Source organism: Atractosteus spatula, chromosome 11, assembly GCF_055471065.1.
Source record: "Atractosteus spatula isolate fAtrSpa1 chromosome 11, fAtrSpa1.hap1, whole genome shotgun sequence".
Lineage (NCBI taxonomy): Eukaryota > Metazoa > Chordata > Actinopteri > Semionotiformes > Lepisosteidae > Atractosteus > Atractosteus spatula.
Window position 1 is genome coordinate 26,992,208 of NC_142716.1, and position 13,412 is coordinate 27,005,619.

The window sequence follows — 13,412 nt, forward strand, 5'->3', positions numbered from 1 at the left end:
AATATAAGGCATTTAACAGCATCTACAATGGGTCTCCAGACAGGGCTCTTTCTTGGCTTAAAGAGAAAGGAAACACTCTGTGAAAAGTAAAAAAAAAGCTCTTACCGGTCTGGAATTTAATTTTACTGCCATTTTCACATTGTATAATGAAACATTTCCCCTTACTAAATGGTTTTCAGTGCTTTGTTTTCCAATTAAGTTCTTTCAGAACTTTTTATGTTTTAATAACAATCACAACAGAACAACATAAAAGAGCTACTGGTAGTGATTGGAAAGCCATTGTAGCAAGACAGTTTTAGAAGCGCAACATGTGTTTCTGCCCTACAGATGTGAACTACAAATGTGCAGTTTGTATGTTCTCCCCGTGTTTGCAGGGGTTTCCTCTGGGTGCTCCGGTTTTTGGTCCCACAGTCCAGAAACAACAGACTAGTTGGGTTATTTGGCTTTTGGGAAAATGGACTCTTGGGTAAGTGCTGTGTGTTTTTGTCTCTGTATGCACTGTGATGTCCTGGCATCCTGTCCAGTGTGTATCCTGCCTTTTCCCCTTTGCTTGCTGGGATAGGCTCTGGCTCCCCAGTGACTTTATAGTGGATAAAGTGGTTAGAAGACTGATGGATGATTCACTGTAGGTGGAGTGGGTTTTTCATCTCAAAACTATGCGAACTCTGTTAAATGATTATTTTGGACCTAGGTCTTGTTTTCTTGGGATGTATTCTGCTTCTAGCAATATTACACACTTTGCAGTTTATTGCTGGTGATATACTATTGAATATGATGTTTTATGTTATTGCAAGATTATGAAAACAGACACATATACTGTATGGTTTCAATATTTTTCCATTCTGATATTATTATTGCATCTAATCTGAAATTGATTTTTAACTAAGCTTAGTTAAAAATGATCAAACTAAGATTGTTTTTTGCCAAATCTGAAAAGTTTGTTTCAGTTTATGTATTATATTGGTGGCTAATATACCATTATATAAACTCATTGTAACATGTAATGGATAGCTTTGAATAAAGTCAAGACCAAATTGTTTTCCCTTTTCGCTGTCCGCATTTTATTTTTAATGTTTGTCTGGGATGAAAACATGTAATTTGTCTCGTTCTTCTTTTGTCATTTTCATGTTTGGCTCTGAACAATGTGCGGCCTTTTGCAAACCTGTACATGCAACCACTGGCCAAAATATAAGCAAAGCCCGTCATCATGCTGTAAAGAGTAAAAACTATGACCAGGAAGTTGCATGTACAGTATCTCACTGGTTCTGAAATATCTGTAGCATCTTGCAGTCGCATTGCTTTACAGGATTTGCAATCTTTACAATAACAATTGCAGCAGAGGTTGTGATGACAGTAAGGTGTGCAGGACTGAGCTATGTTTTTAATAGGACCAAAATCTGGGCAATTTTGTGGCCTGTGAAAGGTGATGGAAGTCTCTGCCATGCTTCTCAAGACAACCAAGCCACACTTTTAATGTGAGAGCACAGGAATTCAAAGGGAATTTAGCTAGCTTGTTTTTAGGACTTAAAAGTGCATTTACTTGGGTTGCCTCCACACTTCCATAAAGAAGAGAATACGTGCTAAAAATGAATATGCATTTGGCAGTGGCCTGGCAACAGACGACTGCAAGGACAGAAGACTGTAATACATCGCTAAGACAACACATTAAATCTGAGTAAGTTCAAAGGGGCCACTTGTCCACACTGGTGAATTGCAAATCACTGGAACGTAAGCATAACTACCATGGAGTATTTCAACATCTTTAAATGTGAATGTATTTCTGGACGTTTCGAGAGTCGGAGTCGACTGTTTTTATCCGACTCTTCTCCTCAGTGCAGAATGAAAATCAGTGTTGTCCAGGAAGGTTTCTGAACTTTAACCAGCTCCAGAATCAATGGGAAACCTACGTGACCAAACAAATGCTCAATTCCAGGAAAAAGATTCCAAATGCATATCCTGATACAGAACCTTTGATAAGGACAGCTGATATGTCAGATTGTAGTGGGTGTTTCATCACAGATCTTTTTGTACAGTCTGCATGGTCTTAAAAGAAAACCACTCTCACCATCCACAAAGAAGCGAGACTTGGCAAGGCTGAGGAAGGTTTCTCCCTGAGCTGACAGCAGTTTCCCCATCCTCCTTCCCTGCACCCAGGGCTATACAGAGCCCTCGCAAATGCAGCTCATTCTGGGCAGTTCGTGGCGAAAGACTTCAGGCAAGGAGCAGTTGTACACGCGGGGGTTATAATACAACAGCTGCTCGGCTGAGGAAAAAGAAAGGAAAACAACTTTATTGTTGGCTAAATCGCATCCTCTCACTTGCAATGCAAACACCTTATGTTGTTACAACAGTAACCATTATACCCGGGCCGGAACACCCACAGCCCACAGAGGTGCTGGAGGGCTTCGGTTTTGTTTTTCTATGCTAGCTTCCCTATGTTGCGCACCTATCTGAGGGAATTGTGTAGATTTGTAAGTGATACAGAGCGCGGTCCGGCCGTTCAGTTTCCCCGAGGACGGACAGCTGTACCCCCTTTCTGGGAATGGAGGGAAGTGGGGGACACTGTGACTGAGCCAGAAACCCTGAGTCTGGTCAAAGTGTAGGACTCCTGTGTGGACACACAAAGAGATATTACAACACACCGAGATAACAGATCACATTCTATTCATTCATACTTGCAATGAACAGCAGTTATCGATTTATGAAGAGTCAGTAGATGATGGATTGCAAGTTATTACCGTTAACACAGTACTTTGAAAAGGTCAATAATAATAATTCCTTACACTTTTATAGTGCTTTTCTGGACACTCCACTCAAAGCTCTTTCCAGGTATTGGGGACTCTCGTCCACCACCACCAATGTGAAGCCAAAGTGTACACAGAACACTCACCACACACCAGCTATTTAGTGGGGAGGAGAGCGGAGTAATGAAGCCAATTCAAAGATGGGGATTCTTAGGAGGCCATGACTGGTAAGGGCCAATGGGAAATTTGGCCAGGATGCTGGGGTAACACCTATACTCTTTTCGAGAAACGCCCTGGGATTTTCAATGACCACAGAGAGTCAGGACCTCGGTTTTATGTCCCATCCGAAGGACAGTGCCTTTTTAAAGTATAGTGTCCCCGTCACTATACAATGATAAAGATGATTCTGATGTTTCTATCCCTGGAAGCAATGGGCACAAGGAAGGTGACACCCTGGACAAGAAGCCAATTAATCGCAGGGCAGATACAGACACTGAAGCGCACACTAGAGCTAATCTTTTCTCAGAAGCCAATCAGCCAACCAGTATAGTTTTGGACCGGGGGAGGAAACCGGAGCACCCAGAGGAAACCCTGGGAGAAAAGACAATTTCTTCACAGATGGCATCCTGAGTCCAAAATCAAGCCCAGGGCCCCAGTGCTGTAAGGTAGCAATGCTAACCACTATACGTCTGTGCTGCCTGGTTAGTAGTAGTACTAGTAGTAGTGGCAATTTTATACCCACCCAAATTAGAATTGGCGATTTTATCTGTACATTTCTTCTCACGCCCATGACCTTTGACCCCAGGTTTGTCCAACCTCTCTTACACAGTCATACACCTATTGACCCTACACAGTAATGTACAGGACTTTTCCAGCCCATCAAAGAACGTGTATTCCCAGTGCTGAGCCACTTATACTCCACTACTTTCGAAATTCTAATTGCCATAACACGGTCTTTTATAATGAATAATTATAAGTCTTTAGCAGACATTAAATCTAATAAACAATAAATCCGTGTTAATTTTATACTGATTTTATTGTAGAATTTTTAATATAGAAAAATTGATGATGTTTTTGAAAGAATATTCGTAATATAGTGATACAAATGCATCACTTTCTATGCCATGCTGAGCTGTTCTATGAAATGCTAAGATACACTTCCAAACAAAAATAACTAGTATCTAATTATCAGGGTCCTTACTAGTGTTATCTCGCTAACTTGCTAAAATATACTGTAGAATTCTTTAAAACATCTTTCTCACAATGATTTCATTATCCTAAAAAAAACAACAATACCTCTTTATCAAAAGAGGGGCAAGAAGAAAGTGATCAGGCAACTTTTTTAAGTTATTTAAAAGTGAGATGATTTGATGAGTTTTACCAAGAATACTTTATAAATAGTTCTTCTGATTGCTTTCTTACTACATAAATAGAAGTATATTACCAGGAATATATAGATACAGGCTTGCAAACACTTATATGTGCAAGTAGTTCAGGTGGATAGCTGCGTCAGCATGTGTAGTCTTCAAAGGAACAAGTAATAGGTTTATTCCATGCTGAAAAGAGAAGAGAGAAACACGTTTCGGCTGTGAAGCCTTCTTCAGGTGTGCTAAAGAAGAAGGCACACCTGCACACCTGAAGAAGGCTTCACAGCTGAAACGTTGTGTTTTCTCTCTTCTCTTTTCATCATGGAATAAACCTATTACTTGTCACTTATATGTGCATGTGTGTTTATTTGCTTGGACCTCATGATACTTCTGTAATGAAAGGACAGTGTTAACCTAGAAACAAAGGCACAATCCTTATAAAAGAACTCTGAAAGCAATCAAATCCAGTTAAAAGATGTTATTCTGCTATTATTCAGTGTATTGTAATTATGTGTTTCAAGAAAATTAGTTTGAAGGCTTACCAAACCACACGACAAGGTTATGATCTAGTGTTGCTTACTGTAGTAAACTATGATAAGAACAGTAGATTAACTAGGGAAGCATCTGGGAACTTATTTTAACTTGATTTATCATGTTAAATGCAGGATTAGAGCACAAAATATTCTCATGGATTTGCCTTCACAAAAGTCAAACTATTCAATACCATTCAACATTCCTCATTCACACCCGATCATAACTATCCTAACTTTCTGTAAGTAAGGATTCCATTGTACCAGTACATGTACATGCAATAAGGTTCAAGTTCTATGTCAATATGCAAGAACAGATAAACTATTATCAAGGAAACAAGGCTTGATTAATACAGTGTAATACATTTAATACTGGTGTTAATTGAAGTCGCATACGTGCAGCTTTCAAGGGTGCCAGCCTGTAGAGGCAGCACCTGTATGGAGACTTTTCGGCAGCAGCGGGAGCAGTACGACGCATTACAGGGGAGGATTGGGAGGTTAGAGACACTCGTGAAGATGCAGAAGCCGGAGACAGTGTGTACCGGCAGTCAAACGCTTGAGCAGCTGTCTCCCGGTGAGTGGCTCCCCCCACTGCGCAGGTTGCAATGCCTGGCGGAAGCTCTGCCCCCCCCAGAGCACACACCGCCTCAGGACACTCCATCTGGCTTCTCTGCTCACTACCGCCCAGGACCTGGCTGACGCTGTCCCCGCCGTCTGTCTCCCCTCAGGAAGCACCGTTTACACAGCGGAATTCACAGACGCCAGTGGAACGAACAATTCTCCCAGATATCCAACTGTTGCCCATCACTCAAGAGAAGGAGGGGGGGTTGTACTTGCAGTGCATCGGTAAAGATGGGAAAGCCAGAGCCGACCGCTACGCCGCCCTCGTGTTTGGGGTGCTTATCATTCTCAGTGCATAACAAGGAAGATTAATAAACATAAACATAATCTCATGGTTAAATAGTCAAGTCTAGCCATGTGTGAGTCTAGTGTCACAGAGCTTCAACAGCAGATGACAACTTGTGAGTTCGATTAAGAATGAATAAAAGCATTTCATTAATAACGCGTTTGCGTTTGTCTGGGTGCTGACAAAGTAAAAAATAATTACTTTTTGACAATGAAGAACTGTGTGTGTGTCTCTCTCTCTGCTGGCGTTTGTAATTGTTTTTATTTTTAAATACATTTTAGCAAAGTAATGTACCATAAAAGTATTGTGAGACATATTTGGGTTAACATGTTCAGTGTTCAGTGTGTGGTAATTTGTTTGGTGCGAGTGAAGTCTTATTTAATCTCTGACCCAGGGAAAAGTGTGGTGTGGACAGCTGAGGAGAGAATGCAGGCTCGCGCTGTGTCCGTTATTCTTTTTTTCTTTTTCTGGTTTGGTCAGATCGTTTTTGTTTTTGATTTATCAATAAAGTTTGATAATCGGCCAGTGAAAGCTCTGTTGTCCTTCACATGAATGCCTGAAACATTGTACCTAACCCAGGATTTTACAGTATTTTTTCTTTAAAATACCAATAACAGCAACATACAGTTTACATAATAAGCCGGAACACATCATTATATCTCATTTTGTATTTCTTTTTTAAAAAAAATAAAAATCGTTTGCCCAGCCTAACAGTATTGTTGTTATTGTTTTTATCCTGTAAAGCGCTTTGAGGAGCCACCTTTAAAGGCGCCATATACAATAAAGTTCATTATTATTACTATTGTTAATTTGCTGGACAGAGAGGTGAACATTATTACGCAGAAGACAAAGAGCGATTTACGTTGCATTGTGCATTGTGCTGCTGTAATACAGTTTTAAATAATTAAAAGTCTAAACAGTATCAGCTTTATTTATGGGTTCTAATTTAAAAAAAGTCAAAAACCGCACTCAAAATGCAATTTATAGCTTTCTGACAAGAGGAGACACCCAAATTAATAATGTAACATGCCACTGTTTGTGCATGAATAAGGTTATTCTGCTATTTCCTTAGATACTGTACAAGATTCCATGGGTTTTTTTTTTTAATCCCCGGTGGAACCGGGAATCCGTAAGAATCAAGTAATAGGTTTATTCCATGCTGAAAAAAAGAAGAAAGAAAACACATTCCATAAGAATCAGCGCTTTTATATAGCGCCTTTAAAGGTGGCTTCTCAAAACGCTTTACAGGATAAAAACAACAATAACAACAACAACAATATTGTATTTCATTGCACTTTGACAGATCGTCCTTAAATCAATTGTTGATTTAGTTTGACAGTAACCCTAACACTAACTCTATTTTATTTTTTCAAAGAAATGTTTGTTAAAAAAAGAAGTCATGGCTCCAGCTGGATTCAAACACCCAACGTGTGATGTGTGAGTTAGGAACCTAACCCACAGCGCCACTGGCAAGGTCACATGAGGACTGTTGAAAAAGCCCTACAGAAACATTATCAACAGACATCGTACAGCGTGTACTATTCTTGTGTTGCGGTACATGAATATAATTATATCGTTATTAATTTCTTTAGATATGCGATTCCATATTATATTCCCTTTTAATCAAATTCTAAAAGTATGCTTGTTGACTCCGGTATCACGTTAGTTAAAGACTTCGATGCTTAAAATGTTTAGGGAGAAATGGAATACTGGTGTGTATTTTTTCTTTAAAGTACCGAGACCAGCCATGTACTGTATGTTTATGTTCCAAAATTAATATCGTTTATGGCCTTCACACGCGTTACAGTATGCTCCTATTCTTTTTATGCTCAGCTACTAAGATTTCCCTTCAGTGGTAAAATTCCATATAAATATTCAATACTTAAACGGGCACAGTAAAGACATTTAAATCTTTCTACGACCGACCAACACACCACAAGTGCCCCTGTCGGTCAACCAATCACGTACCGCGGTATTCTGCGTCATCTGGCGTCATGATGCGCGATGACGTAGCCAATTACCCCCGGTACGTGCCTGTGCCGCGCATTTTGAATGGCTGCATCTGTAAATCCAGGGTACAGTGTCTATGATTTTTTGTTGTCATAAAGAAATTACTATTGGATTTTAAAGTTTTTTTTTCCTTTCAATAGTTCGTTTTGAAACGATTCACCAGAATGTATTCTTGAGGAGAGTAATGTTTGTGAGATGCTTGCCTTGCCTCGCTTCTTTTAGTCAACTGTTGACTCTTTGTCAACTGCTGCAGTTCAGTTCTACAGAGCTCTGCTGGTTTAAAATGCAGAAAATGAGCTCTAATCGCATAAGATTATTCCAGTTTTTCCACAATGCTCATGTCAAACATGGGCGACCCCTAAAAACAAGAGCTATTTTCGCTTTGTAGGCCACTACATCACCTAGAAATGATCAAGGCTGCTTGACCCTTCTTCTCTTGCCACAGGTTCTGTTCATCTCCCAGAAGCACCAGTGCACCCACAGACTGGCAACAGACACTAGTATTGTTTAAGTGCCCTTTTTATTTTCTAGTGATCACAACAGTTAACACTGTCTGTCCAACACCCAGGACACATTGTACAGTGTCACACTTCTAGAGCAGTATACAGTATGTAATACTCTTTTATGTGTTTTTGGAATCATACAGGTTTATTCTGTATAAGCTGCCAGTCCACGATGAAGGAAGAGGTCTGCGATACCTCTACATGGATGACCATACCAATGGCTGGGTATATGGGAAGAAATTGGTGAATGACTCCAAGAGTGCAGTGGGGCAGACTTTGCAGCCTTTTTTGTCCTACATTCATAAAAAGGTAAGAAACCTTTATTTATAATCTGTGTCATCTCCCAGAAAGTGAGGTCAGGATATACATTGTCTTTTCGATGTGTTTATTTTCACAGGTTTCTCTTATAATTCAAAAGCCTTTTGTGCAATACAAATACAAATTTTGTATTGATATTTTTTATATTCCTTCCTAAAAGACTGTGGACTTTGGGTATCTTCTATACAACGATCAACCTCCAAAGTCATTTAAACCTGCTCCTTCATCTTTTGGACACAGCAAAGGTAAGTAACATTTTATAATGTACAAGACAGAAGGACACAGAAAATGGGGGGGAAAAAAACATCATAGACAGCACAACAAACAATTTAATTGTATCTGTAATACTTGCTGGGTTTGCTTGCTTATTGCTATGATTAAAGCCAAGTGCAATGTTTGCTACATATGCAGGATGTGAATTGTTCATTTTATATATATCTAAAATAAAATATTTTAAAATTTACAGTATTTCAGGGTAGAACATTTACATGTGTGATTCTGCAGATTTTGTCCAAATCATTGATTCAGTAGAAAACCTCTATTTTATGATTACTGTGTATGGTCAAGACATGATGGCACGTCCGAAGTATATACTGTGTCTGAAGAATACTAACACCAGCTTTCTGTGTTTTCTGGTTTTAAAACTTGAATCATAAAGCTTTAAAGTATATATTTCTATCTTGTTTTTGTTCATTTGTTTTTTTTCCAATTTACATTTCTTTGACTGAGGCATCTCATAAGCTAAGAACAAATCTGTTGCCTTCAAAGCTTTTTCTCCTGGTGAAAATCACTGAGTTTAAAAACACCTCTGTAAGTCAATATAATACTGATGTTAATAATAAAAGATTCATCTGCTGGGTAAAACAAAACTAAAGATGCTTGTTTTGGGCTCTAGGTTTCTATTGAATTGAATTTACAGTAGCCCATTTCTAAACGAATACAGTAAATTAAATTGTTGAGATTAAGAAATAAATCTACATACTTCATGGCCAATTGTCAGTTCCAGAGAACTGAAAATAATTAATAGGATTAAGAATAGTCCTATTTTGGACTATGGTTTTCAATTCTCTTAATCTGACTTTTGGCCATGAAGTATGTTCAGTTAAATTCGGTTGGACAAAAAAGCCAAAAGTCAGATTAAGAGAATTGAAAACTAGCCCAAAATAGAAGTTTTTTTGTTTAGTTTGATTAATTATACAGTTCTTGTTTGATTCTTGAACTGAATTGATTAATTGACTTCGTCAGCTGGAAGCAGGCTTGATAATGGACTCTGTTCAAACAGAGCAGACTTGTCCTTTAAAAACATTGAAACTGAAAAACCAGACGGATCAAAAACGATCAAATTTTGAGATTTGAATGCATCTTGTGTGACCTTTTTCAGGGATTGTGATGTTAGACAGACAGACAGGAGTGTGGCTGGTTCACAGCACCCCGGAGCTTCCAGATGTGAAAAATCATTCTACATCATTCTGGCCCTCCAGTTGGCATGAAAATGCACAGACCTTCTTCTGCAGGACTTACACATACAGCACCTTCAAGGATATAGGTAGGCGTTCACATGTACATACAGCTGTGTGAAGCTTTTCTTGAACAACTTTGATTGCTGAGCTTTAGTATGTCCATGGCATTGACATTGCAGCTGTCTATCACTTTCTGAAAGCCTTTGGTACAATTTTTCCAGATTTTAAGATTCAAGTATTGGCAGTTTTTGTTCTGGTTTGGTGCACCTGTTCTTTTCCTATTTTAAATTTACCTGTGGGGCAAAAACTAGTCTATTCTGCTATTTTCTGTTGCAGTGGTTCAATTTCATATGCATGCTTAATATAACCCTGAGAATAGGTAGACACTAATAGACTTACACCTCATTGTGTATACAGATGAAAATAAATACCGAAATAGCCTTAGACTTTCTAATTAAATCTAAATGATGTGTATTGTGGCTGCTGAAAATGTATGTCAACATTTTAGAACTTGGAGGATAGTTAAACAAATGAAAATAAATAAAGGAAACTCTCCAAACTAATGGAAAAAGAAAGGGGGCATTTGACCTGGATGTATGAAAATGCCATGCTTACTGTTGGTTATTTTTCATTCTTGTCTCTACAGCTGTGCAACTCCAGTATATCCATGTATACTCTTTTGACTATCACATCCCCCAAACCTTCCACAGAGACCTTCAGTGTGTGGCTCAGAGAACATGCTATCCCAGGAAAGAGCCTTGGTTTAAGCAGCTGCCCCTGACATCTTTAGCAGGGGAAACTTTTACCAGCTTTGCAAAATACTCTAGATTTAACGACGGTGAGCACCACTTCTTCCCTCTCGAATCTCAATTCCTTTTCATGAAGTTTCTGATAAATGCAAGTCGATTTGAAATTTCCCTTATGCAAATGGCACTACCACCCATACCAATGCCAGATATTGGTTTTAAGATTAAACAAAACGTATTTTTCTGTTCTACAACTTGCTTCAGACATCCCCCTTCATTCGCATTTCTTTTCAAAAGCTGCTCAAACAATGTGTGAGATGGGGGAAAACAACATTGCGAAGGCACAAAACCTGTCAGTGTTCAGAAAAAGAAAGCCAAGGCAGAGCTAGAATCTACAAAAAAAAAATCAGTAAAGTCTATGGATCACGTTTTTTTCCCAACTGATCGCTTCTTTAGAAACTTTTCTCCAATTCGAAATACAGAAACAGTAGTGAACAACACAGTTGCCATGATTCATAAACAATCTCTGTGCTTCATTATTGCAGTTTGTTCCTGGAGAAGTGAAAATGTCACATCAGCTATTTTTCTCATTTTAGATATTTGGAATCAATAGTTAATTTTTTGCATGCCTTATGAATTATCACAGTTCCAGACCAGTACCAGCTTGGAAGAGATGACGAAATGTACTTATTCCTTCAAAATATGTGCTATAACAGCCCCACAGTGATGCTAAGTGTTGGAGTTGGCATAAGTTGTACCAATGATGTTTCTTTCACTGACAACACTACAAGAGCACTGGTGCCCAGCTGGTCATAGAGGTTGCAGTTATCGGACGCGTTTGAGATCGCTTGGATATCCCAAAGTGCCCAGCCTTGTTGTGTTGGTGTTGGTATTCAGTGAATTATGTATCACTGCTGAAACTCGGACAACAATGTCTGATTTACTCTGAACAAGCACTTATTGAGCCTCTCAGAATCTGAATTTATTTTATTTTTACAAAGTCTAACTCTATTGTATGTTGGCCGTTTCTAGCCAGCAAGACCCACTTTCTCACAAAGATTTTGTTGGAACAATATCCAGTTTATTTTTAGCCAAAGCCTTTCCCAATTGAAGATGTATTTATATAAAAAAGCAGACTTCGTTTTGGTGAAACTTTCTCAATCTGCCACCTGGCAACTGAACTTTCCTACATGTTTCTGCGGTTACACTTTAGATTTAAGGTTTCATAGCATCGCTTTCTTTCAACAGAGATTTTATGGGATGTTAGTAAAGCATTCATTTATATTCAGTAGTAATTTAGGTTTAGGATTTGTGTCTGAGGAAGTTTGTAGGTGCTTTATTAACATTCTGTAAAGCCCAATTCTTGAGCAAATTGATTAATAGAATATTTCAATCTTTTATTCATACAACAATCTAAAACAAATGTTTTTTTCTTGGTATGTTGATTTAAACATAAGAAAAGATAAAAATATAACTTGTGTAGCTTCTTTAGATACCATTTAATACCTAAGAACAGGAGAGGTTACATTTGGCCCATTTAGCTAATTTCTTAGTAGTTCATTCAGGGATCTCATCCTGCTGTTTCTTGAAAGGAACCAGGACTTAAATAACACGTGCAGTTTGTTCCATTAAACTCAACTAGTTTTGAAAAGAAATTGATTAATTGATCCAAGGATCTCATTCTGCTGTTACTTTAAAGGTTATTGGAAACGGTTGTCATATTTTATTTAAATACATTTAAAAAAATGTTATGTAGAAAAGGAACAATCCAGTAAGTTTTAAACACCGCCCTTCAAAAGCAATATGTCACACTTCACACTTGATCTACTGTATATTGGTGGTGTTGATTTAAAAAAGAATGTTCTGGGTAGCAGCCAGTACAGTACAGCATTCAGAGAGGGGGGGGAGAAATACACATTCACTTGTTCTTGGGTAGAAAGTGTGCCTGGGACAGATTCTAACATGGAACCTGTGACTCTGTTCCGTTTCAGATCTCTACTCGGGTTTGCTGGTTAACTATTTAGGAGACGACTTCTTTGCCAAAAGTTGGGGGAAGCTTCATCGGCCTCTGCCGTTGAATTGCTCCGTGGCGCACAAGGTGTACAACGTGACGACGATGCAGCTGCCAGAGGCCAGGCCTTTCGGCATCATGGTGGACCACTCAAAGTGGTGTGTGATGAAGGGTGGGGGTCCGCACTGGACCTGCATCGCGGACACGAACTGAGAGATCAGTCAAACGAGAAGAGGAGGCGGGGCTGTGTGCACAAGCAGGCCTGGAGTGTGGAAGGCCTTCCTCACAGTAGTTGACACATTTGAGGACTGCCAGTAACACGTGGCTGGCAGAAATAGACGAACAAGAAAGGGCTGCTTTTCAAAAGATACTGCATAGTTTTTCCAAGTCAAAGCAAATGGTGGTAAGTAATATGTAAGAAAACTCTGCAGTAGCTCAAGTAGGTAGTGCGTCAACACGCGTAGGCTGCAAAAGAGAAGAAAAGAAACGGGAACTGACACCTGAAGAAGACTCTACAGCTGAAATATTGTTTCTTTTCTTCTCTTTTCAGCATGGAATAAACCTTTACATGTTCCTAAACTATTCAGTACTGACCTTAATAGCAAAAGTAAAATTTATTTAGAAAGGATATGTATCATGAGGAAGTCATGCATCTAAAAAAACATTTTTTGAATGAAGTACTGAATATATCTGGGGGAATATACGTGTGTATTAGCTTTCAACGCTACACTTTTCTCAAAATATTGCAAATGCAAGTGATCTCCAGTGTTAAGTTTGTTTTCACAGCAGTTTTGTAATACATTAATAGTGTAATGC

At 38.8% G+C, this 13,412-nt stretch overlaps 1 pseudogene; it reads left to right on the forward strand.

Moving 5' to 3' along the window:
* Positions 1-7,542: 7,542 nt before the first annotated feature.
* On the forward strand, positions 7,543-12,914 carry LOC148823760 (deoxyribonuclease-2-alpha-like; annotated as a pseudogene).
* Positions 12,915-13,412: the final 498 nt, after the last annotated feature.